Source organism: Hippoglossus stenolepis, chromosome 14, assembly GCF_022539355.2.
Source record: "Hippoglossus stenolepis isolate QCI-W04-F060 chromosome 14, HSTE1.2, whole genome shotgun sequence".
Taxonomy (NCBI): domain Eukaryota; kingdom Metazoa; phylum Chordata; class Actinopteri; order Pleuronectiformes; family Pleuronectidae; genus Hippoglossus; species Hippoglossus stenolepis.
This window is the reverse complement of record NC_061496.1, coordinates 23,231,674-23,256,013: the sequence shown is the minus strand read 5'-3', so window position 1 is coordinate 23,256,013 and position 24,340 is coordinate 23,231,674. Positions and strand designations below refer to the sequence as shown.

Genomic DNA, 24,340 nt, shown 5'->3' with positions numbered 1-24,340 from the left:
TCTAGATCGCGAGTTGTTTGATTAGTAGCTTTGGGACATTGTTTTTGTAGTGAGTCTGCCTGTCTCCTACTTTTGTTTTTCCTTATTTGGCATGGCTCTCTGTAATATGGCTGTGCTTGAAGACTAATCTCTGCTATCTCAGCTCTAATTAACAGAGCAGACATAGTTCCCAGACACATTTGTTGTTGGTGTTTTTTTTCTCCTTGCAAAGATCTCTGTGTTGTTTTTGTGCCGAGCACCTGGACTCGCCCGCCCACTGACGGCGATTATACTACATGACATTACCTACAAATTAACAAAAATATCATTAAAGTCAATTTAGTTTCACATGTCAGGACATAACCTGCGTGTCATCTGCGCTTTCATCATCAGCCAACAATTCATGAAAACTGGGCCCTTTTCAAAGCCAAGAGGGCTGCGTTATTAGGAAAACAGTTTGTCGTCTTCTCATTCAGCACGTCGGTGCAAAACACTAGTTTTCACTCACACTTTTATGAGGAAGTACTCTTCATCTGTGCAGCTGCTGTGTTCTGCACCGTGTTTGAGGTTCACCTACTTCAGAGGAAGTGGTGTGGGGGAGAAGGCAGCGTTACAAGCAGCAAATAAAACAGGATATCCGACGCTGGAACAATTGAAACACTAAAATATGACAAACGAGGTTGTTTTCTCTGACTCTCTCTTCTGTGCTATATTTATTATGTGCAGTTAAAATGAGTAACGTTAAGAGATATGATGGAGTTAGATTAAACATCAAACATGTCTCCAGTGAGAAGGATCTGTCGGGGTGGACCCAGTGAGCATATTTCTTTTCATATGCTGTGGTAAAACTGAGAGCCATCATACCAATGACATGCGTCACTACGTTCCCTAACAGCCGCACATCAAAGAGCCCTTGATTTCCTCTAACCGAGCATGTTAATTGGTGCTTGATTGATAACTCGAGTTCACAGGCGATGGCATGTGTCGCCTAAACTGTTCCAGGGTGTCTTTTTGAAATCAGCTTTAAGAGTGGAAGAAGAATCACTGGCGGGCCCATTAAAAAAAAAGATTGCCAGTGAACACACTTGCAAATAAGCTGTCACACATTACAAATGAGATTACCTTTCTCAGTGTGCCCCTGGAACTTGGAGACGAGGGGATGCACGGGTACGACACTAAAATAGCTCAAATCGCTTGTTTTTTATCAGCGTGTGCAATCTGCAAGTACGGTTTATGCTTTTCTTCATGCACGGTGTGGAAAAAAAAGTATATTCACAGCTCGGAGCGCAGAGTAACCAGCTGCAGTAAAGTAAGAATTATCAGAGAAAAGATAGAGCTCAGAGTGAATGACTTTCTTTATACATGGCCTCTAAAAAGAATGACAGAGCTTTTAAATATTTTTCTTGTAAATATATGAATTGAAACAAATTTAATTATATATGTATCCCATTATTCTTATTGAGATCGCCTTCACAATGTCTGAAGGTGTGGGCATGTACAAATACACGGGGGGTACACACTGGCAGTGTTATGATGGACAACCCTGTGATGCTGGCATGAGAACAGAGTCAGGAGCAGTTATCATATTTGCATGGAATCACGAGCATGTAAAGTGATTGTCTGGTTTGCATAGCAGTGATAGCTGAGGTCAGGCAGGGCCCTCATGAAGCCAGAGCTTTGTTGTTGAAAACATGAGAAAAGAGAAGTGGCAGAACGACTCCACGTTCATGTGAAACCGGGTGAGAACAATGACTTCTCACCAATTATTCACCAGAATATGTATAATGCTAAAATACATAGTATTGATAACATGTTAATGATAATAGCAATATTCATTTGGAGAAGGAAAAAACACCGAAAGTGTTAAAGCCTTACTAATCAATATTTTTTATATTACAAATGGGTCAAAATGAAGTGTTGGTTTGAAAAACAAAAGTCTGCAGATCTCCTCAGCTATTTTGGTTCATTGTTTTGGTGTCAGGGCCTGCAGCTTTACTGTTGTGGTTCAGTCACACATGAAAAGACCCGGATAAACCGACTGTACACAACCTGCCCAGTACCACATGGCAGGCAAATAAAGTCAGTGGTTAGCTGGTGCCCACTGTGGAGCATTTAGCTGATCAGAGCTACAACAAGAGTGAATGTTGGACTTTCAATCATCATTTGACCGTAAACATGACTCCAAATTAATGCCAATGTCAATCAATGCAGCTTTAAATCTTTGTAAAACGCATTTTGCTTATAATCAGGAAGTTTAACTGCCAGTCACATTTTTAAGTCACAGTTTGGGGCGACCCGGTGACTGAATGTTTAGGGTGCATACCACGTGGGTGTCCATACGCCCTGGGCTCACCCTGTTTCCTGTCTCTCCTCCTTGTGCTATTTAATAAAGACATATATAGAGATAGGGATATATATATATATGGATATTTCCCCCCCAACATTAAAATTCATTTACGAAATGAGGTAATTTATAACATGTTTTTAGCCTAAATGTCGTCTGTTATCCGTGGATCACAGCACACATTTAGGCTAAAAACATGTTGTAAATGACCTTGTTTTGAGTCAAGGTTGAATACCAGGGCTTACAGACACTTGGATGACACCACAGGAGCAGTATAGAGGCATTTTATGTTGTTTTTTTGTTGTCTTTTACGTTTGAAGAATTGGTCACCATTTACTTCAATTGTATTGGACTTGGCTGCAACGCTGTTTACCCCTGAAACTCCAAACGTTTTTTGTGGAATCTAACACTTCACCCCTCCATTGGCATAGTGGTGAGTAGATAATGAGTTAATAATGAATTTTCATTTTTGGGTGAACTATCCCTTTAGGGGTAAAAATGTTCTGACACCAATATGTCGGCTGATATACATGTAAAAAATGTTGGTGTCGTTAAAAAACATGTTGTGATCAAACCCTAATGACAAAGAAATGTAATTGAGGCTTCACATTTTACAGTTTAACCATCAACTTTATTAAATATACAATATACATATACAACCAAATACATACAACTTGAATAAAAAAAGTTAATAACGTGTGCACAATTTGCTTATCTTTTTGATATCTTATGCACACTATGGTGTTTTTTGTCCCATTTTTATTCAAAATGGTGGTCTCTCATTTTGGGCTTCACTCGATTCCCTGTGCTCCAGCTTCAGCTCTTCATCTTCCGCTCACTCTGCGTCTGTGCGTGTGAAACGTCTGCTCTTGGATTTGTGGGTCAACATTTCCCAACCAATAGAATGCCAGGTACGGATGACAAATGTAAGTGTCCCGTCCTCATTGTGGGTGTGTTAGCTTTACATTTTTGAAGAGTACGGTATGGGCAGTTACTTCAACCGGGTTCATGCAATTCCCGTCCTCAGCGGCTTTCACCAGCTTCCCGTGGTTGAGCCCAGAAGACCTCTGGTCAACGTGGACCACGCTCTTGAATAAAGATTGGGGGAAAAAACATATAAAAAAGATAATAACCTGTGCGTTCAAGATTAAAAAATGTCCCCTGTTGGGACTTTAGGGGCTCCGTCGTAATCAGTCATTCTCATGGGGGGGCTCCCAGCTTGACCCCAGGCAGCTACCCATGCTGCATACCCTGTTGTTACGCCCCTGCTCGAGAGACATTACACTGTTAAGATACTTCTGCTTCTTGTGTGTGAACTGTCTCTCCTCTGGCAGACAAAGGAGCTGAGGACATGGGTTTAATCTAATAACACCAGCAGCTCTCCACATATTCCACACTGGGCTTTGACTGTGGGTTAAAAATGGAGAAGTGGGGACCAGAGTGATTCACCCAGCAGTGAGGCAGCAGCGCTTGGGAGGCTGCTGTGGGTCGTGGTGACACCGCTGGCCTGATGCCTTACATGGGCAAACCTCTCCACTCACCGAGGCGGCTGGAATTTCAGAGCGTGACGTCAGCGCCCCGCAACTCTCCCAGAATTCGTTGGATCACGAAGTTTCACTTTTTTTCGCCGGGATTTTGAGCCTCAGTTTCCTGGAGAGAGCGAGGTAAGCCTCACCGCCGAGCAGCCGCCCGGCTCTCCCCCACGCCGATGTGTGCCGCTGTGTGTGCGGGCTGCGGTGTGCCCGTAGCCGGGGCTCGTCTCCCCGTGTGTGGAGGTAGCAGCTCCACTTTGTTTCGGCCTTGTCGGGCTGCGCTGTTTGACTCGAGTTCACAGTGAGGGCGTGGACTCGGCACGTTAGCTCGGGCTAAAGTTACACTGAGCTAACCTGTCGCTAGCTGCCGCCGAGCTGGACACGTTCAGGCGTCGTGAAGTTTTAATTTGAGCTTGACGGAACCGCGGGGCGTCTCTGGGTGTGTGTGTCTGCGTGTGTGTGTCGCCCGGTGTTGTGGTGCCGAGCAATGCGGAAGAGCAGACTGTCACCGGAGAAACGCGTCCAGCTCCTGCGGGCTCACTCACAAGTTCTCCCTGTTTAGCTTGGAACTGTTTGTCGGTGTGTCCTGCTACACGAGCTGCTAACTCACTGTCCGCTGCTTTGAAACAAATCCCCGTCCCGACGTGAGAGCGAGTGGACGCTTGTTTACCACTGCACAGATTCGCCACGTTGTTTTGAAGTAGTTTTGATCAACTCTATACTAACTGGAGTAACTCACTCCGAACTCATCCCTGGTCTGATGGGGACTCCTGTGTGCACTTTACTTTACTCATGACAGCAACATGTATGCACAGGTTACGTTTGTCGCACTAATGTTGAAGTGCTGTAACATTAGGCCTCTAATCGGTCGTAAAAGGAGTGGGGCAACATTTACAGTGCGGGCCTGCAGTATAGATAACAAGCAGGAAACCATCCCTGCCTCAGTGTATGTTGACCTGGCTCCACCCAGAGTGTGACTTCTGGTTACTGTACAGGTGATTTTAAACTTGTGTAGCTGCTTAGAGGGACAGTTCACCCCAAAATGAAAATTTACTCATTACCTACTCACCTCTATGCCGATGGAGGGGGTGGGTGAAGTGTTTGAGTCCACAAAACACTTTTGGAGTTTCAGGGGTAAATGGCATTGCAGCCAGATCCAATCCATTTGAAGTAACTGTTGACCTTGTCTTCAATCAAATGCCGCCATGTGTTCTGCCATTCAAGTGTCTGTAAGCCCCGACATTCAAATTTGACTCGAAACGGCCTCATTTAAACCATGTTTTATGCCTAAAAGTCTGCTGCCGGAAGTAGTGATGCTAACGCGCACCCCGAGTGTGCCCTTTGGGCCAGAGCTTGTGTGCAGTGTGTGCGTGCGAGCGTGAACACGGCTACAGAAGAGGATATCAGAGGACATTTAGGCTAAAGTCATGGTGTAAATTACACCGTTTTGAGTCAAATTTGAACGTCGCGGCTTATGGACACTTGGATGAGACCACAGGAGCAGTATGGAGGCGTTTTCGTTTATTTTATTTTTTTTCACCCACCCCTCCATCAGCATAGTGATGAGTAGATAATGAGTGAATTTTCATTTTTCAGTGAACTTTCCCTTAAAGCTGCTTTCAGACAGGCACTGATCTCTGAAGAATCTCCACACCCTCTCCTGAGGGGCTTTATGTGTGAACACAAATGTCCGAGCAAGAGCCCCCGGGTCAAACTCAAGAGAATGTCCGAATGAACCAATGGGAGACAACAGCAGGAGATCCTCAGCAGAATTCACTAGTGATTGGACGTGTTGATGACATTTGTAACACGTGGCAGGCACAAAAATAGAAGAAGACAAATATCTCAGGATACAAAAGGGGTGAAGTACACATTGAAGACACAGACAAAGATGTTAGAGAAAGCTTTTGGAGATAAAGGCAGACACCAGTGTCGATGTTCTGTAAACAAAAACATACGGAGGTGGTCTGGGCCACATGTGTCCACATTCTTTTAGCAATATGAATGCAAATCCATCCTGGGCCACATATGAAGGACCTCCTACTCAGCTGACGTCTTCTGACCTGCTACAGTTTCACTAAGAATCGAATATATATTTTCTCTTCTGGTAGACTTGTTTGTAACCACCGCCACTATATCAACACTAATCAGCACAAAACGATTGATACTTTCCTTAAATTGGTCAAAACTTTCTTCACAGCGCAGCGGCACGAGATTCACTCAGACATTCCTGACTCTTCTCTCTACTCCTCTTTCGCTCGCTCGTGCTGACACACACACACACACACACAGTGGCATCAGACATAGTTGTGTACTCAGACTGGGTAAAAACAACATAATTTGGTCTTCTTAAACAGAAATGATGTACCAGTTGTTTGCATAGAGCAGGGAGGTGAGATCCGACCTCATTTTAATGTGAATGCACACACTATCCACTTCGGATCACAAAAACCACATATTGTAGTGTATTAACAAAGTGTGTACGATGCCTCACATTCACACCCTGCCAGCAGTTCTAATGGCTTGGGACCCCCCACGCTCCTCAGACATGATTTAGCCCCGGCTGTCTCGGAACCAGCCAACTCTCCTGGTGGTTTAAACAGCTTAGGACAACCGGCGAGAAGCCATTACTTCATATGACATTTCCGCTGCAAAAGTATGTGGGGGCTAAGATACTAAAGGCTAAGGTCTAAAGGGATTTTTTGAATTTCCAGGTAGAGTCAATTCAGCCAAAACGTGCCAAAACAGGGTGACTTTAAATAACATTTTTTAAATTGACATGTTTAACCTTTGGGCTAATTTTGTCAGTCCTGCCATTATCAAGACATATTTAGTCATTTTCATGTGTTTTCATGTGTCAACAAATGCAAAAAGTCACTTGTGTTTCGACCACTTGACCACAACAAATTTCCAAAGACAGTTCTAAGTTACTTTCTTCCTCCTTACATTTAAGTTAGGTGGGTTTTAGCTCGTCAACGTCTCACTGTCCACATCCTGTATTCTCATAGACATAAATGTCTTAAAATAGGATTGATAGATTTAGCCAAAGTAAGTCTCATCCTTTTGAAAGTTATGATGGAGTGTCGGACGTTTCAGAGACATTTAGACTATACGGATTTCCCCTGATCTGTCTATATACCAAGCTTTAAAGCTTTAGAGAAATTACACTATAGTCTGTCTTCAAGCAGACTACTCATACCTCAGGTTTTCCTCCAAAGCTTTTCATGGGTCATAGTCACAGATTACTTCGCTGAAAAACTATGGAAACATCTTTGACATTGTTGTCTTCCTCTTTGTGACGGACAAAATAACCTAGATCCAGACTAAAGATATTGATCTGCTATAAAATGAGGCAAACGTGAAAAATAAGTTTCACTTTCCTTTTTAAAAAGACTAAATTCAAACTTTGACTTAGATGTGAATTTCAAATCAATAACACCAAGGTCCCCCGAGAGTGCTGCCATCAAACTGCATACATCTGCCTTGCTCTAACACATTCTTGACTCAGGCAACATTAAATGGAACTGTCTTTAAAATCTGTGGTTTAAAAGGACTGGTTTGACAGTGCTGATGATGCTGAAGTTAAAAGATGAGTGCCTCAACTGCCTTCAAGCCTGGGGCCCCCTGATAGATTTAGTCAAGTTATTCTCCTGTTTGTGTTTCTTGGTATATTTTTAATGAGGACGTCCTTTTCTTAAAAGAGCAGTTTCTCAGGCTCAAAATGCACAGTTTTAGATTAGAGGGTGGTGTCAGGACAGTGGGCTTTTAGAGAGCATCACCCGTGCGATTGTTACTGCAACCAGAAGCTAGTGGGAATCTATACAATACATGGTAAATGGGTTGTCTACCAGAAATTAAGAAAAGACCCTCTGTGTTTTTGCCTTTCATGTATTTTTATTAAATTTGAGTCACATAGCAGAAGCCTCCATACAACATGCAATTTAAGGATCTCGTTAAATATATAAATCTATATTAACGGACACCTTTAGTGACTTTTTTTAGAAATAAGAAGCACCCAACTACAGGGATTTTTGGACAAACCCAGAGGCATTATAAGTTATACATGACGTTTTAAGGATTTTGACAAACTGTAGTTATTTTGATCAGAAGGCTGTTGACTGTGTTGCCCTGCAAGCGCGAGACACATCTCTCTCTGGGGCCGTGCTGTTCAGTGATTGGCAGAATGCTAATGTGATGTGATCATCGCATGAATTTATGAATTGCTGTATTCCACAACTGTTTTTCAACTTTGTTTTTAAGGATTTAACCTCATCTTGATCAAATATCACTGAGTATTATGCTTTGTTCTGTAAATCAGAGGCGTTGCAACAGATTAAGCAAAGCACGCAATTGCCTGGGGCCCCAAACTGAGGTGTGGGGGCCCAGAGAGAGGCTGTTTACGTGAGTCCACAGCAATGATAATTTCGTGAAAAACCCTTAAACTCACTGATCAGTACAGGAGACTGCAATGACACCATGGTTGGAACCCCCCTAATGAGGCCCCATGCTACTAGCTTTCTGCCAAAGGCTCTGTAATTTTGGAAGACTGGTTGAAGACTAGAATGTCTAGACGCATGTGAATGATGAGGTTTGCACATAACGTCACTACTTTAGAATTATTTATTTGAGCAAGCACACTATGCATTTTGTGTAAACATTTGATAAGTAATTTTTTGAAGATTGGAACGAGGTGGTTTGGTATATGTCTGTCTGGGGGTGGGGTTCGGTTCGGTTAGGTTAGGAGTGATGTACTGGACTCTTGAATGCAACAAACATTAAGATTTTATAATGTTAGTGAAAGTGTGCACCACCACAGAAAATTATAGTAATAGTCATTGTAAAAGAAGAAAAAAAAAAAACCGTAAATGTGCTTGTGAACAGATAACACGACAAACACTCAGAGGGCCGAGCACGGACTTGTCAGCGCCTGCTCAAACTCTGCTGTTCCCAGGAAGAGACGTGACATGGAGTGGGCCGGCTTTGCACAGCAATGCTGCTCACTTTCTTGTAAAAAACCCTTGTACAGAACATTTCATTATCCTGCACTATACCTGCATAGTGTTAGGAGTTGTTCATTGAACGTACCCTCACTGTACTCGGCAACTTAAAGAACAGGAGGTCATGCAGTGAATTAAAGGGGACATAGCATGCAAATTCCACTTTGTTAGTGCTTCTACAGGTTAATGTGGGTATCTGGCATGTCTACCAACCCAAAAACTCTGGGGAAAAACACTCGCGCGTTTTGTTATGGTTCCTCTAAGTCAGAAACGTCATGCTTGAGCGACTCGATTGCGCTTCCTGTGTATTGTGTCGTAACAAGGAACTGGAAGTCCCCTCCGTCCGTCCGTCGTCCGTCCCCCACTCCCTCAGTGAAAGTTAGATTATATAGCTTAGCTCTACTGTACGCCGGGTTACAGTAGTTACGCGGGTTACAGTAGTTACGCCGGGTACAGTAGTTACGCCGGTTACAGTAGTTACGCCGGTACACCGGACGCGGAAGCGCCGCTGCAGGCAGCGCAGCGCTTCTCCAGCACGCAGCCGCCTGGCTGTTCACACGGACGAGCATTTCTCCGCTGGTCACCTCCATAGACTGTATATATAAGGTCAGCCCGCGATTCTGCTTTCTCCGCTTGTTGTTGTACCCGTTGAATGTCGGGTTCGGGGTAAATGATGGTCTTCATAGCCCCCACCTCTCTTTCTCTCTCTGTCTGTCTGCTTGTGTGCTTGTAGTGGATGGGCAGAGGGGACATTTAATTATGTGATTGGGAAAATTAAAACTCCAGGACAACAGAAGGGAATACAAAGTATGGGATGCATATTTGATAATTTATATCATATAAAATATGTAATTTATATCGTTTAAAATCATGGGGGGAGAGGAGGGAGGGGGGAGCTGGCTCATTAGCATTTAAAGGAACAGGCACTCAAAACAGGTCACTCTGTGGAGGGCTGTTTTATACAGGGTAAAAAGGGTGCTGTTTTATATGATCCTTGTGGTATTTTGACCAAAGTATGTTTCAGACATTTCATTAAGACCCCAAGGAACCATATCAACTTGTGGTAAAATGGGCATGCTATGTCCCCTTTAACATAATTATACCACTTTTCAGACTCATTTGTCTAGTTTTAACCGCTTTACTTGCACTAATTACAATGTGAACGACTTGTTTCCTTCCTCTAGCCTGCTGCGTACTCTATCTCAGTTTTACAGTTAAAAATGTGGAAATAAAAACGAGTTTAGTCTCATGTGAGGGCAATTGGTTTGCAGGTTTATTGCACTATATAGCTGAATGCATCATGTTTCTTAAAGCAGGCTTCGCAGTTGCATCAGAAAACACCAACCAGAGCGCTGTCTGAAGGAGTAGAGGCAGTGCACTTCTCCAACTTTCATCCACTTTTACCAGCTCATGAAAGCTTCATCTTCATCACAGTAGTGTGCAGATCAGATTAGAGAACAACGTAATAGGACATAATTATTAGACTCAAACATGGGTAATGATCTAGTTTGTCAAAAACCACACCAAATAATTACTGCTAAACTAAACTGCACTAAACACACTAATTAGTTTGAGTGTCACTTTTTTAAACGTATTTATTAACTAAATATCCTAAACATTTGCACATTACATCCTCTTTAATGTGAGGATTTGCTGGGTCGCTGAAAAAAAAAGCGGTGAACATGTTCTGTTGGGCTCATAGAATATATGACGGACATTTTCATTAATACATTATTCAGACAATAGAATAATCAATATCCAAAGCTATAAACTGTAAAGATCAGGCTCATGTGTAAAATACAGCAAAGAAATACAACTATCACCTGAGATATATGATCAGTGCAACAAGATCACAATACCCATAAATTGTGGAAAAATCTGTATGTGTTAATGTTTTCTGATTCCAGTAATTTCATGATATTCAGCTACAATAGTGTGTTGATACTTATTTGAATAGTGTTATAATATTGTTGATATTCATGATTGTGTCTATCATGAATATCAACACAAAATCTGATCAATGACTACAAGTCAAACATTGTCGCTATGACTTTAACATTGGACCGATTTGTCCCGTTTCTGAGAGATACCATTTATATCAAAGGTTATTTTGCCCTGTTTGATCTTAACACTGAATAATTGTCACACTGGGGTGAAATATTTTCCGAGGTGTCACTTGTCAGCATTGTTTTCTACGCACTGTCTTTGCAGTGAAGTATTACTCCAACAGTGTGACAGGTGCCCGCTGAAAAATGGCAGCCCAAAAATGGACAACTTACACTCAGGTTCATACAGGATGGATAGCAGCCTGCGTATGGTTCATCCCTCCACAGATGAACAACACAGTCAGCATCCACTAACTGTGACATGTTGACGAGGCCCTGCACAGAACAATGACAGTTATGTCATTTGAACTTATTTGAAGCTTATTAACCCACCATTAAACATGAACTAACACAATGGAAAAGCTCCATTTACAGTGTGTGTGACACATAAATAAACCCAATACAAAATGTATAAATAACAAGGGCTTAGCTTTAATGTGCAAATAGTAGCACAATACAGAAGTTGAGGGTTCACACATGATCACTCGAATGCAGCTGCCGTAAACAGATAACAACATTAAAACAGACCAATGATTGTGCGATTTATGTTTCCCTTGAATGATCTAGCCTGTAGCAGCCACCAAATGTATATGTATAGGTACATACTGTATATATGGGGCCGGCTGTGGCTGAGGGGGTAGAGCGGTCATCCTCTAACCAGAAGGTCGGCAGCTCGATCCCAGTCTTCCCTATCTGCATGCCGAAGTGTCCTTGGGGGAAATACTAAAGCCCAAATTGCCCCAATAGAGAAGAAAGTGCTGCCCATATATGGACTGTATGAATGTTTGTGTGAATGGCAAAAAAAACTGTACTGCACTGCATTGAGTGGTCATCAGGACTAGAAAAGCGCTATATAAACAGTGACCATTTACCATATATATAAATATATCATGATTCATAATATCCCCATATGTAATCAAATTAAGTTTACTCAATCTTAATTTCATCGTCTTTGTCTCAACAGATTTCAACACAGTAAGGAGTATCACTTTTACTACTCTGCAGAAATCCCAAACATCCAGAGAGGAGAAAGGTAAGATAGCTTTGCTGTACTTTCCTGCTAGAGTCTTCTTTGTCTGTTTTTGTCCTGCTTTTATGTTACGTTCTGGCAGTGGTAGAACTTATATTTGGAAGGTTGTGTGTTTTAACATCCAGTTTAAGGGCACAAATATGGACATTTCATTTATTAACTCAGGGCCAAGTCAATCCGCAGAAACTGATTTGTTTGGGAACTTAAAGAAGCTCAGTGGCAAAAGAAAATATACGTGGTGGTACCCAGCGTGAGTACATGTTAGTAAATTATTGTGTTGCAAGGTGTATCTTTCAGTGCAGGTTATTATTAACTTCTGCTCCTCCAGAGCATTTGCGCAGCAGGTATAATATTACCATAATGCTAGGCCATATTCAAACTGCAATGCTGGGATCTGATTTTGTTGGTTCGATTTGTCACAAGCCGTTTTCAGACATGTCCTGAGGAGAAACTCTCGAGAAATGGGTCCACACTTTGATCACATGTTTTTGTTTACAGCACATTGACACTGCCGTTGGCTTTCTTGACATGTTTGTCTGTGTCCTCCCCGTGTATGGCACCGCTTTTACATCCTAAGATATTTGTTCTCTTTTTGATTTTTCCATCTCTGCGTCCATCACGTGTTAGAGGCGTCATCAACCCCTCCCTCCACTCGCTAGCGGTGAATCCAGCAGAGGATCTCCTGCTGTGTTCTCATGTTGGCTCCTCCAGACTTTCTGCGGACTTCATACTAGGGGGCCAGACAGAGAAAGTCAGCAGAAACTCCGGAGGCTCTCCATAGTTCAGTGCATGTCTGAAAGCAGCTATACTGTGTTTTGTAACGTGGCTCACACAGTATTTTATACCAGCCTGATCTGACCTGCATGAGTTGTAACACCTGGGTGCTTCTGCAGACATATGCCTGGATCTCCCTCTGCTCATGGGTTCGTTGCATACAGTGTGATTTAGCTCATTGTAAAAAGCATACCTTTTCCTCGGCTGCTTTTATTTAAAGCTCTTATCTCTGTATGGACATTGCAGTCACATACTCACCTGGTAATGTTTTTGTGGTTTCTAATATGCTTCCAAATATGCAATGGTCACATATTTTATAGGTTGACTTTCATATAAGCTAAAACATTCCCCAAAAATATAGCACCTCACTTTTCTTACACCGTCAAGGCTGTCTTGTCCAAGCTTTTCTCAAGCCCCAGTGCAAATTATTGACTAATGCTGAATTAGAGCAGGAAGAAGTTTCTTGAGTTAGGATGAGATTGTTTTACAAATGATTAAATTTGTTCCAGATGTACAAAGATGGGCCAGAGTAGAAAAAACTATAACAGTGATGGAATGTTATGAGAGAACAAGACTGTCTAAATAAAAATAAAATAGATATATTTGAAGTATAATATGAACATGTCAGTCCACTGACCACCGTCCTTTCCTCTGGGGTCTGGATGAAATGGGTTGTTCTGTTTAAAGAGACAAACACGCACCTCAAGTCGCTCCACGGGTTGGTGTAGTGTTCGGTCGCAGCAGCTGTTATGCTACCGTGATCTCTACTGACCGATGGCACTCATGGTGAGTAATCAGACTTTAATTATACCTTCTTAATCACTTGAGGACAATCTGTACGACAGGACAGCTCTCACAGTAAATGCCCTAACCTCACCTTCTAATCTTGCCCGGGTCGCCTGGAGAACAAGAATAATGTTCACCATATATTCCTAGTTTCTTTTATAAACCTTTACACATTCAAGCTAACACCTCCTCTCCTTTTTGAATTTGTACTATTCACTCTTTAAAGTGCAGGCTCACAGTGTTATCCCTCTTAGGTCAGACTGAACTCCAAGCGATTGTGAAAAGTTCTCTACAATCATCATTATTATTCTTAGTGAAAGGTATGCACCACAGAACTGGCTCTGCCGAGTGACTCTGGCTCACAGCGTATGGCATTCCAGGCTGAAAGCAAACCAAACTGATATTGCCCTCAATACTGTCTTCATATTTTCTCCATATTTGGAAATGTTTACCTCCTCATGATGGTTGACAGAGGTTGGGAGAGGGGATGTGAGTCATTTCAGCTGGATAAGGCTTTCTTGGGGTGAGAGGAGCCTTCTAAGTGACTGCCATTTAGTGAAGTTAGTAGTTTACTGTGCTTCAGTGATCTAAAGAGAAACTGTGAGTATCATTTTGTGCTCAATATTTTGTTGTATTAATTTAGTTGTATGGTAGCATGTGTGTATATATATCTACTGTGAGAGAATGTGTTTTTTTCAGAATAGCTTTTCATATTATATTATATTTGTTAAAATGAGTGATTTGCCAGTGACTTTTTTGCATAATTCAAAAACAATGAATGTACTTGCTGCTTGTGGGAAACTTGGTGTCGGTATTCGTCACTGCTTGATTGAAGGTTTGAGAGATTTTATTGCTATTTCCTTGCATCAGACACACAATGTTCCTGTGCAAGTATTGAACTAAAGACAGACTTTTGACTGTTCACCAACTCACCAGATATTTTGGGAAGGTTTTTCAAAAGTTGGAACTAACTCAGCATTGCAGTGAGAATTTCGTTTGACCACGAGCCTGACCTATTATAAGAGTCTCTGCCGGTAATATGAGGAGGTTAGAAAAGAAGGTGAGAAGCACAAAAAGCTGTTGTGTCCACACACTCTGAATGGGTATTTTAGGATAGAAATTGTTAAATAGCCATGTGTGTGTATGGTGTGTGTGCATGTGTGTGTGTGTAAGCGAGCTAGGGGCAGCTCAGGCCATTGATGAGTTCTGGTTTTGCAAACATCCACTCACACTGGCTACACCTTAACAGGTCTGACCTTCCCCCCGGCTCTTACTTCCACACTTCAAACATTTAGTGGCAGGTTCCTGGCAGTTTTTTCTCTTCACAAGTGGAGGAAAGTGGTAAATGATTTCACTTAGCTTTAAGGGCTGATGCTGCTGACTTTACTGATGGTGTGGTGCGATTATCTAATTAATGTTAATCTTTAAATCAAGCTGGGACTGTATCGGCTTTCAGCCTTGGAGCTAGTTTTCCTGTTAACATCAGTTGTTCTTTTGTTCACGCAGGTTTTATTGAACCATTTATCTGCTAATGAAATAAACATACAGTATATTGAGCCATGATTGACCCTGAAGTTCTCATAGTGCTGACCAACTCTCACCAGAGACAGTGGGGATCATGACTGAACAGCAAGAAGACAAAGACTCATTCATGTAATGAGCAGGAAAGCAACATTAACTGAATGATGACGACATGACTGAAGCATCATGTACATTGTGGTCTATGCTGTCAGTTAGTTGGTTCCTCAGTTTGGTCATGTATGATTCTATTTGTCCTCACAATGATCCATAATACAGTTTTTATGCACAATCTCCTCTGCTGCAGGTCCTGGAATGTGTTGTAGATTTTCAAGATTGAAGATGGAGTGGGTTTAATAATATTTGATGATGCTGAAGGAAATGGTAAATAAATTATGTCCTGAGTATTTATGCAAACCCATCTGGGTGGTTTCAGAGCCTGCGCCATTGTCCAACTTTAAGATCTACCAGCCTTTAAAGAATGCGGTGACAGCTGCTTTGTGGTTTGATTGTTATTGTCCATTTAGATTCAGGTATAAAAAGGGGTCAAAATTCCTACATATTTGCAGAGTGTGGGAACTGAGCTCTGAGTTTTATACACAGTTAGGTGCTTTGCATCTGTACAGGCAAGACTTTCTTTCATTGTCTATCCTCACCACTAACATAGAGTTTAGACACATAGTCTCATTTTCTTGCAAATACAAATCCTCTTTACACGTTTATTGTATAGTTTGATTTTAACTGAATCATACTGCATTCACTTGAGAAAATTCTGCTCTGTTTTTCTGAATCAATACGATTATTATGATTATTATTATAGTATTATATTTTTTTCTCCAGTGAATGCAATACGCTTCCATAGATACATAAATACAAACTTTTTGAATTATTTGTGAACATTAATTTACAAACTCAAAATCGTATTGACCCTAATGTGCCTTTACTTTAATGGGCTAATTATTTCAGATTAGCCATCAAAGCTAATCATGCTGCAGCTGTTTTGTACACACCCTGTCAGAGACTATATAATCAACAGTAGAGGTTTACAGTTATCTTCAATGAACACTTATCTATGAACAGGTCATTTTATTAAAGTTATCATATTGGATCTTTTTTTCAGTTTCATTATAACCATCAAGAATGAAGTAGCGTTGCTTTCTTAACAAACAGTTCAGTGGCGTGTCCAGTTTGATAAGCAGCGACAGACGCTGGTCATGGTGTTATATCAGTCTCTGGCCACATCTCCAACACTCTTCCAATGACTTAATCCGGTCTCACTCTGCTTTGCTGTCCTTAATTTCAAGATGCTGGCGTCCCCTAGATTGGGAGTGTGTTTTCAAGACAACACTTCCAAATGAATCTTGTCAACAAATTAAGGCATGATTAACAAGAGCAATTACACTGAGGATCCAACTGAGCTGAGGAGAATCAAGCTCAAGAAGAAGAGATTATCTTTCTTATTAAGGAGAATCACTTTAAGGGTTTGATTACTTTCTGTTTTTGTGTTTACCTCTTGATTACTCTCTAACTAACAAAGCCTTCTAAACAACTTTTTTTTTCTCAAATTGTACCCTTGAGAGTTTTAGAGTGCAGATTGAACACAGAGATTGTACGTAAACACAAGCAGCCAGGCTCTGTTTCTTCTCAGGGCTAAATAACCCTCGTGGCACCAACATTTTGAGGACTGACACGAGAATTATCAGAGCTTTGGATACATGTCAGCGTCTGCTTGGCACATGTGAATTTGGGGATTTTTTCCCAGTCTAGATTGATTTTTATTCATCTCACCCAGTAAAGCTGTACAGGGTGAGTCAATAAACAACAATCTCAGACACATTATTTTACAATATGTTTCAAGGCTTTGGCAGGGCCCATCATCGCAGTGTCAATTTGGCTGCAGTGGCCATTATTATGTTTTAACGTACTGTAAATCATCACCTCAGTTTAAGCTCTTTGGCACTTTAAAGAAGGTTCCTCTCAAGCCTTCATTTATTGTTCCCTTCTCAGCTATAAAAAAAAAAAAAGACCCACTCCTTCTGCATGATGTCATGACCCTCCTTCACGGTTGGGATGTTGTCAGATTTGTGATCTGTTGTCATGTTGTCAGCAGCCTCCACCAGACACTTTATATCATTGCTTAGGAATTAAGTCATTCAGTCATTTCACAAGAATGAAGTATCTTTTGCATTTTACTTCAGGAAAGTTTTCATTCTTGTTGTAGAGCCCAGATTTCTCTCTGGAAAGGTTTCTCACTGCCAGTAAACTCTGCAGTGAAGGACTGTGGATGTTTTTTGTGATACAATCTCTCAAGTTCAAGTTGGGACTTCTACTTAATTTGTCTCAGTTAGCCTAAATTTACTAGTCTTCTGCAGTAAATTAGCCCCTCATGGAAATGTGGTTACTTATCAGTTAAAATAAGATTTCACCCTAGTTAAGTAGAAATTACATGATTATTGCAATAATTAATAATAATGATAATAATATTATAAGTATGTGCAATACGGTGGATAAATCTTTATCCTTGCAATACATTCAGAGGAGAACTTACTAATTGGACTTTTCTGCTTTTTAGTTATTCATCAGTAAATTTCGATGCATCCCAAAGTCAGAAAATTATGGATTTTGTCTAAAAGAGCGATTAACTTGGTGAACTTATTTTCTACTCCGGCACGCTGGCAACAGCCAGTGGCCAAGAGGTTTATGAGGTGGCGTGTCCATCCATCTGTCCCGTTCTCATCAAAACAGTATCTCAAGAATGCCTTGAGGGAGTTTTTTCAAATTTCGTACAAACGTTCACTTTGACTGATGAATGAACAGATTAAAATTTGGTGGTCAAAGGTCAAGGGGACAAAAGAGATATTTGGTCTTGTGAGCGCATCATCTCAGAAACACTTTGATGGAATTTCTTTAAATTTGATTCAATCGTTCACTAATATTTTGGTGGTCAAAGGTCAAAAGTCAAGATTGTGGCCTCACAAAACATGTCTTTGGCCTCTTTAGCATGATATAATAGTGCCCTGTAGGGGAAATCTTGGTGTGAGTTGAACTCAAATATTACTTGATTAGATTTCAGTGGTCAAAGGTCAAAGGTTAGGGTTACGGAGTCTGTGAAAAATTGGATGTAGACTGAAATTGCACTGGTAGCTGGAGGGATGCAACCGCAAAGTGGTAATTCTAGTTTAATTTGCGGAACAGACCATGCAGACTAATAGAAGAAGAGTCTTGTGATCTCACAGTGGTGATTTAATTTATTTCATTGTCTCCATGTCTCCAAAATCTCCATGTCTTGTCCTAATATTAGTTCTTCTTGATGGTCACCTCTAATCATCTAACGCAGCAGGAACTATCTTAGGACCAGGAACTTTTTGGGCGTCAAAGTCCATGGCCCAGAACACAAAAACAGAACTTTTATTTAACCTGAAATATAGTTTCTGTGATTTAGAAAAGGTTGCTAGATTCCCAGGAAAGTTCCTGCTTCTGAAAAGAACCATACATTTTACTTTGAATCAAGTCTGATTACACCCTCGGGTATTCCTGTTGCCCAACACCCATCATTTGTCAAACTATTGTGCTTAGTGAAAATTTCTCTTTGGTGTTTGTCAACACTTTCATTACCAGTAAACAACAGTAATCTTTAACACTGTCATAATGCTAACAATTCCAGACAGCGGAGTGATTGTGTGCCAGAAGTGACATTTTCTCTGTGCCCCAATCATTTAGGATCAGATGCCACTAAATGATTAATCTGGGATTATGCAGGAGCTTGGGCCTAATGGGACACTTTACACTACGTGACTGATACACTTGCTTGGCATGGACTGACAGATGCCAGCCCCTAAAGACAGTCAAATTACTGAGGCATGTTGGCAACACAGGGCCATTAATAATGTGCCAAAACATATAAACTGCAAAGCACATGAATAAGATTAGAATGACAAAAGGATGAGGGAAGTCAGTGGACACGGACAATGTTATAACTTAAAGCATTGTTTTTCTCTTGAATATCATCAAAAAGTCAGCAAACCAACCAACAAATATGTATTTATGGTTTGAAGGTTAATAAACGTTCTCAACTTTGAGAGGTACCTGAAAATTATAACAAATTTCTTAGATTGAAATTAAACTAAATCTCTACATTTGACCTTTTCTTTTACCAGAAACAGTACTAGACTTGTTTTTACTCTCTTAACTAAAGAAAAGCTTTTGGAGCCTCTAATCTATAAAAGTCTTTGTGATAATACATGATAACAGCTGGTGTTATTTGCCTTTGGTACAATTTTATAGCCTTTTTGATTTTATCTTTTAACCTGACTGGGTTTTTCCATGATCTTGATAAAGAAAAGAGTCTTCTGACAGATATAAGCGGTCAGTAAAATTGGATGTTTCCGGGTATCAGTTTTGGTGACGCTGATGATGTGAGATCTAAGAGCTTGCTTATGTTTGTGATTTTTAAACTGCTTAATTGAGAGGCAAGATTTCAGATTTTCCGCTGCATCAGGCACAGTACTTTTTCTTTCTTCTACCATCATCTTATTTTGTCATGGTAACTGTAAGTCGCTGGTGTCAGTGACTGGAATTTTACCCTATCACGCTTTGACAGGGCTTTATGAACAGAAATGCACTTATCAATATAGTGGCACACTGAACATGTGCATATTTCTAGTGGCTCATTGTCATGATTAATCGGCAACTAGTCCCCTGTGGTCCAGGAATGCAATTACCTACTGACCCAAATCATTCCTCTGGCTGGAAGTCACTGTTTCTGCTCTGGCTGTGTTACACCTGGGACTGAAACTTAACAGACATCCTCACACTCCCCTCTTGAAGCATCCATAATGAAGGCGTAGTCTGATTTTTATGAATTTGTGTCATAATAACTCAGGGTGTGTATGCAAAATAGAGGAGTGATAGGTTATTTATTACCCCAGAGACCATTTTGTGGTATCTGTGTGTACTGTTCAGGAATTAACCAAAGATACCAGTTATCCTCTGATTTACATCTTGATTGGTGGTTGACTCATGTTAGTGTGGTGGATGGATGTTGACTCTGGGCCATGTCTGCTGTAAATGGGGTTTTCCTGACTCTTATCTGGGCTCAACATGTTGAGTGAAGCAAAATCTATCAACCAAACCCCAGAGAGAGATTTCAGGTTCTGAGGTTTGACAAGACTCCAATTATCACGGAATACATTGTATTGGTACTGAGTCAAAACGAGGATTTACTTTATCTGTATTATTGTTGTTGTTTTTTTGGGGGGGGTTACACAATTGCTTGGACAAAAAAATTATTTCAATACATCACCTTGGGTTCTCGGAAAATATGATGAAAATCATTTTCCACTACTTGTTGACATTTCACACACCAAAAATGTGTAATCTGTGAGCTTTAACACCTTAAAGAAACTAGAAACATAATCCAATCTGAATCAATTAATAGTTTTTCAAGCAAAAATACCAACAGCTCCTGAATGTGAGGATTCATGTATTTTCTTTGTCTTGAATATCTCTGGGTTTGCATTTTGGCTGGATGAATTAGGAAACTTGAATACATCATCTTGGTCTCAAACCACCTAAGAATCCCATCGATAATTTGACAGTGTATGTTCAGAGCCAGAGGAGGAAAGAAAGGGTGTGAACATTGGGGTCGGGATTGGGAAATCCGACTTTCATACCAGAGATCAGAGTCCTTATGAATTTGTCTGACCATACCGTAAACATCATTTATTTGCCCTAACCACAGTGTCTCTCTCAGCATTCCACATTTTTTTGAAACAGATGTGAAAATGCAGTTGTCACTGAACGTTTTCCAGGGTTTCCAGAATGGCCCAGTATCTTAGTTCTTCTCTGTCAGTGGGTTTGGATTTTTCACAAGTTGTGATGTTTCATTGACCAACAAAAATAGATGGTGTGTAAAGATTCCTCACCTTTATTGTGGAAGACTCACCTCACTGTGAATATTGGACTCTGTGTTGGACATAGAAACAAATAAACAATAATAAAAAGCCATGGCTTAACTAAATGGAAACCATTTACTGCCCTAATGCAGTAAGATTTAGACACAAAAACATTGTTAATGCTATTACAAGTATACAGGAAGAGGTGGAGGGAAGTTCCACATACTGTTGGTTCATCAAAGCATAAAGAGAAAAGCTTCTTTGTCTCTCCACATATGCATTTACTTGCACTATTCCCATGTCAGATGTAATGCATAAGAGGTTAAAGGTTGTGGTCTGGGTCTTAGTAAGTCGTCCCAGAATCTGCTTCATTAATGGATTATCCAATTGTATGTGATGTGGCGTGTATTGTGGATCAAGCACCATAGTGCATTGACATTCAGAACACTATAGATGGCTTGCTTGTTATGTTTGAGCTCCCCGCTTGCTTTTTTAGGTTGCAAGCTGCGGGGTTTAAGCTGAGGGTGAGAGGGTCCTTACGTGTCAGGTTCGAGGTCACTTGTGTTAATATCAGACAGATCCAGTACATTAGTTGCATTCCCTAATCTCTTAAATCCCTCCACTGGCCCAACTTTCATTTGTTGCTGAAGCATTAAATTCGGAAGAAACACACAAACCAAAGCCCTGGATTTGTTTCGCCACCTTTCAGGGATTGCACTGGTCAGCTCAGACCTCAGGTCTGTGTAGAAGCTCCAGTGTTTCTGCTCATGATTAAAGCATATAGAAGAAGCATTTGTTTTATGCTTAGGAATGGGATGAGCACTTGTATTGTAACTTTATCTCTGTATGTCGACGAATTTCACCTCTGGCACACGATCACTCCGCTGTCTGGAATTTTGTTGCCCTTATCCAGCTCATGTGGCTCGGTCCATTATGAGTTCATGTTGTTGGTTGGTGGATTGTTGGTGGTTGGAAAATACAGTTTTCTTGATGAACACAACCTTTTCTACTGTAGAAGCATTTGTTCCAAAGTACCAATACTTTAAATACTTTGAACCAGCTTCCGGTTGCGCCGTGAGATGGCTGCACCGAGGAGAGCTCTGAGCTAGTTCAGCAGAAGGTACAGGAGCAGGGCTGCACACACCAGCAGACTTAAGAACAGTTTCTACCATCAAGCCATCAGCTTCCTAAACTTGTAGTCATCTCATAACTTACAACCCTCTGCACATCGTTTCCTGCCTGCACTTTATTTGGAAATGTGAACTGACACACATGGTGCAATACCTACAAGTACATGTGCAAGATGTATATATTCTTATTTTTGTATTGTATAACATTTGACTTTAACTATTGCACTGCTGAGCTGACTGGTTTCTTCTTGTCCAACACTTACACGACAAATAAAACCTGAAAACTTGAATACTTTGAAAGTGTGTTGTAAAAGGCTGCCAACACTAATCTATTAGAATTGTTGACAATTCGAAAAGCACTGTGCTCATTAATGCCATGTACTGAGGGTTTTTTAGGCAGGGCTCTCCCTGGGTTTCCCTTGGTTGGGCGTTGTGCATTGTAACCCACAATATTTTGGACCCACAATACCCACAATATGTAGAGAAACACAACACAGCTTGTTGTATTTTACTCAGACATCTTCTAGAACAAAAGCAAAACAAATATGCTCACTGTTTTAATGTCGCTGAGTGAACACTGTGTCCTGAAGTAATCCTTCACGTTTTTATGAGCGATCACACTGTGCACCATACAAAATAACATTTGTAAAACAAGACTTGTATAAATGGATTTGAACGGCAATTTTGTTATCCTCCCGTAGCCATCTCACAATGTAACAGCATTTGGCTGCTTACAAATGTCTTTATTCGGTGGGACGTCTGTAGACGCCTCACTTTCCCAGTGGCAGCTTGTCAGCTGACTGACTTTGTGTAGTGAGGCCAGTCCTCTCTCACTCTCATTCCTCTCGCATAATCAATTTCTCTGACAGTTGACATTTTTCAGACTTCAGTCCTTTGGAGCTCATCATCAATGACATCTGTAATTCTTTGCTATTTCAGATGTGTTATATCAAAATTTGATTGGTTTCATAACTCGCCCACTGCCCACCATTTAATTTTTACATTACTAGACAATAGACATAAAACCCATTTGCTTCTTATCTACTTATCAGCATTTGTGTCCAGATTCATCAAATAAAAAAGCTGTAAAAGAATAGTTATCGGTTATTAGTCAGATGCTACAGTTATGAGCTGGAAGTGTCTTCAATGTGCAGTGGGGGAGCAGAGTCGCTCACCGTGAAGCAGTGACTTTTATCACAAGGAGAGTAGATCTACAAAACAATGTTGAAGGTATTGGTTTCATAGTGAAAGATAAAAGCACTTATTTGGTATTATTTTTGAAAGTAAACCCAGTGCCTAAAGGGAAACTAGAACGCACACGCACACACCTTCAAGTGCTCCAGTCTCCTTTTTGTTCAGAAAGTAAGCGGACGTGAGCCGACGTGTACAGTATGATCGGTAACACTGTCACTATTCCTCTGCTGTCCTTCCTGTAGTTTTGTCCTGATTCTACCAATCAGATTTCATTGCGGTTCACCTGGTCTGGTAATTGAAGTGCTTTAAAGCTCCTCTGCCTGTGGGGATGAGAAGGGGACAAACCAGGGGACTGCTGGTTTGCTGCACTACCTGGAATTTGTACCTATGCCAAGGAGGCTATGTTTTTGTTTGTGTTTGCTTGTTTGTTAGCAGGATTACTAAAAAAACAAGTCAAATTGCAACTTAAATTGTGTCTCGGATCCGGATCAGGGGGTGGATTGAGGAATTCACTTTTTTAAAATTTTAAATCACTGTCTTAAACATTGTGAGTAAAGGTGTTTTTAAAAATGTGGTTACACTAGGGGACTGTTGGGCCTTGGCAGAGGTATGCCATCTATTGAGTGCCGTTATTTTGTGTTGAGCTTTGATTGTGTGTAATATAATCTTTTCATGGATTTGGTTCTTTCAAAGGTTTTCTTTGGTTGATGTGGGTCAGTGGTGGAGTTTCGTACACCTCATAGAGCCGCCCAAATGGTGGGGTGTAACACCCACCATAGTTCCAGCCATTTTCAGTCATTTAAACACTTTTGTTTCTCACGGTAAATGCAGTAGAAGCATGGTGAGCAAAGTGCTCAGAAAGTCTCCTCTGTGTGACACTGTTGTGACAGTGCAGCCATCATAGTAAATATTAACCATTCATAATCTCCTAGTTGACTGCAACACTGATAGAAGCTTAGGCATAGTTTAATGTTTCTGACGGGATCACAGAGCTCACCATTGGCAAGCAGGCTGAAAAGGTAAATCGACAGTTATTTGTTTTGTGATAGAAAATAAA

At 40.9% G+C, this 24,340-nt stretch overlaps 1 protein-coding gene across 4 annotated transcripts in view; it reads left to right on the top strand.

Moving 5' to 3' along the window:
• Positions 1 to 3,578: 3,578 nt before the first annotated feature.
• Positions 3,579 to 24,340, top strand: part of LOC118120925 (LIM domain containing preferred translocation partner in lipoma) — a 153,335-nt gene continuing 132,573 nt past the window's right edge. For 2 of the 4 annotated variants that reach the window (XM_035176427.2, XM_035176422.2), the window contains exons 1-2: positions 3,579 to 3,987; positions 11,922 to 11,990. The gene's annotated coding sequence lies outside the window, so the exon portion shown is untranslated. The other 2 variants (XM_035176425.2, XM_035176424.2) reach the window with 2 other exon arrangements.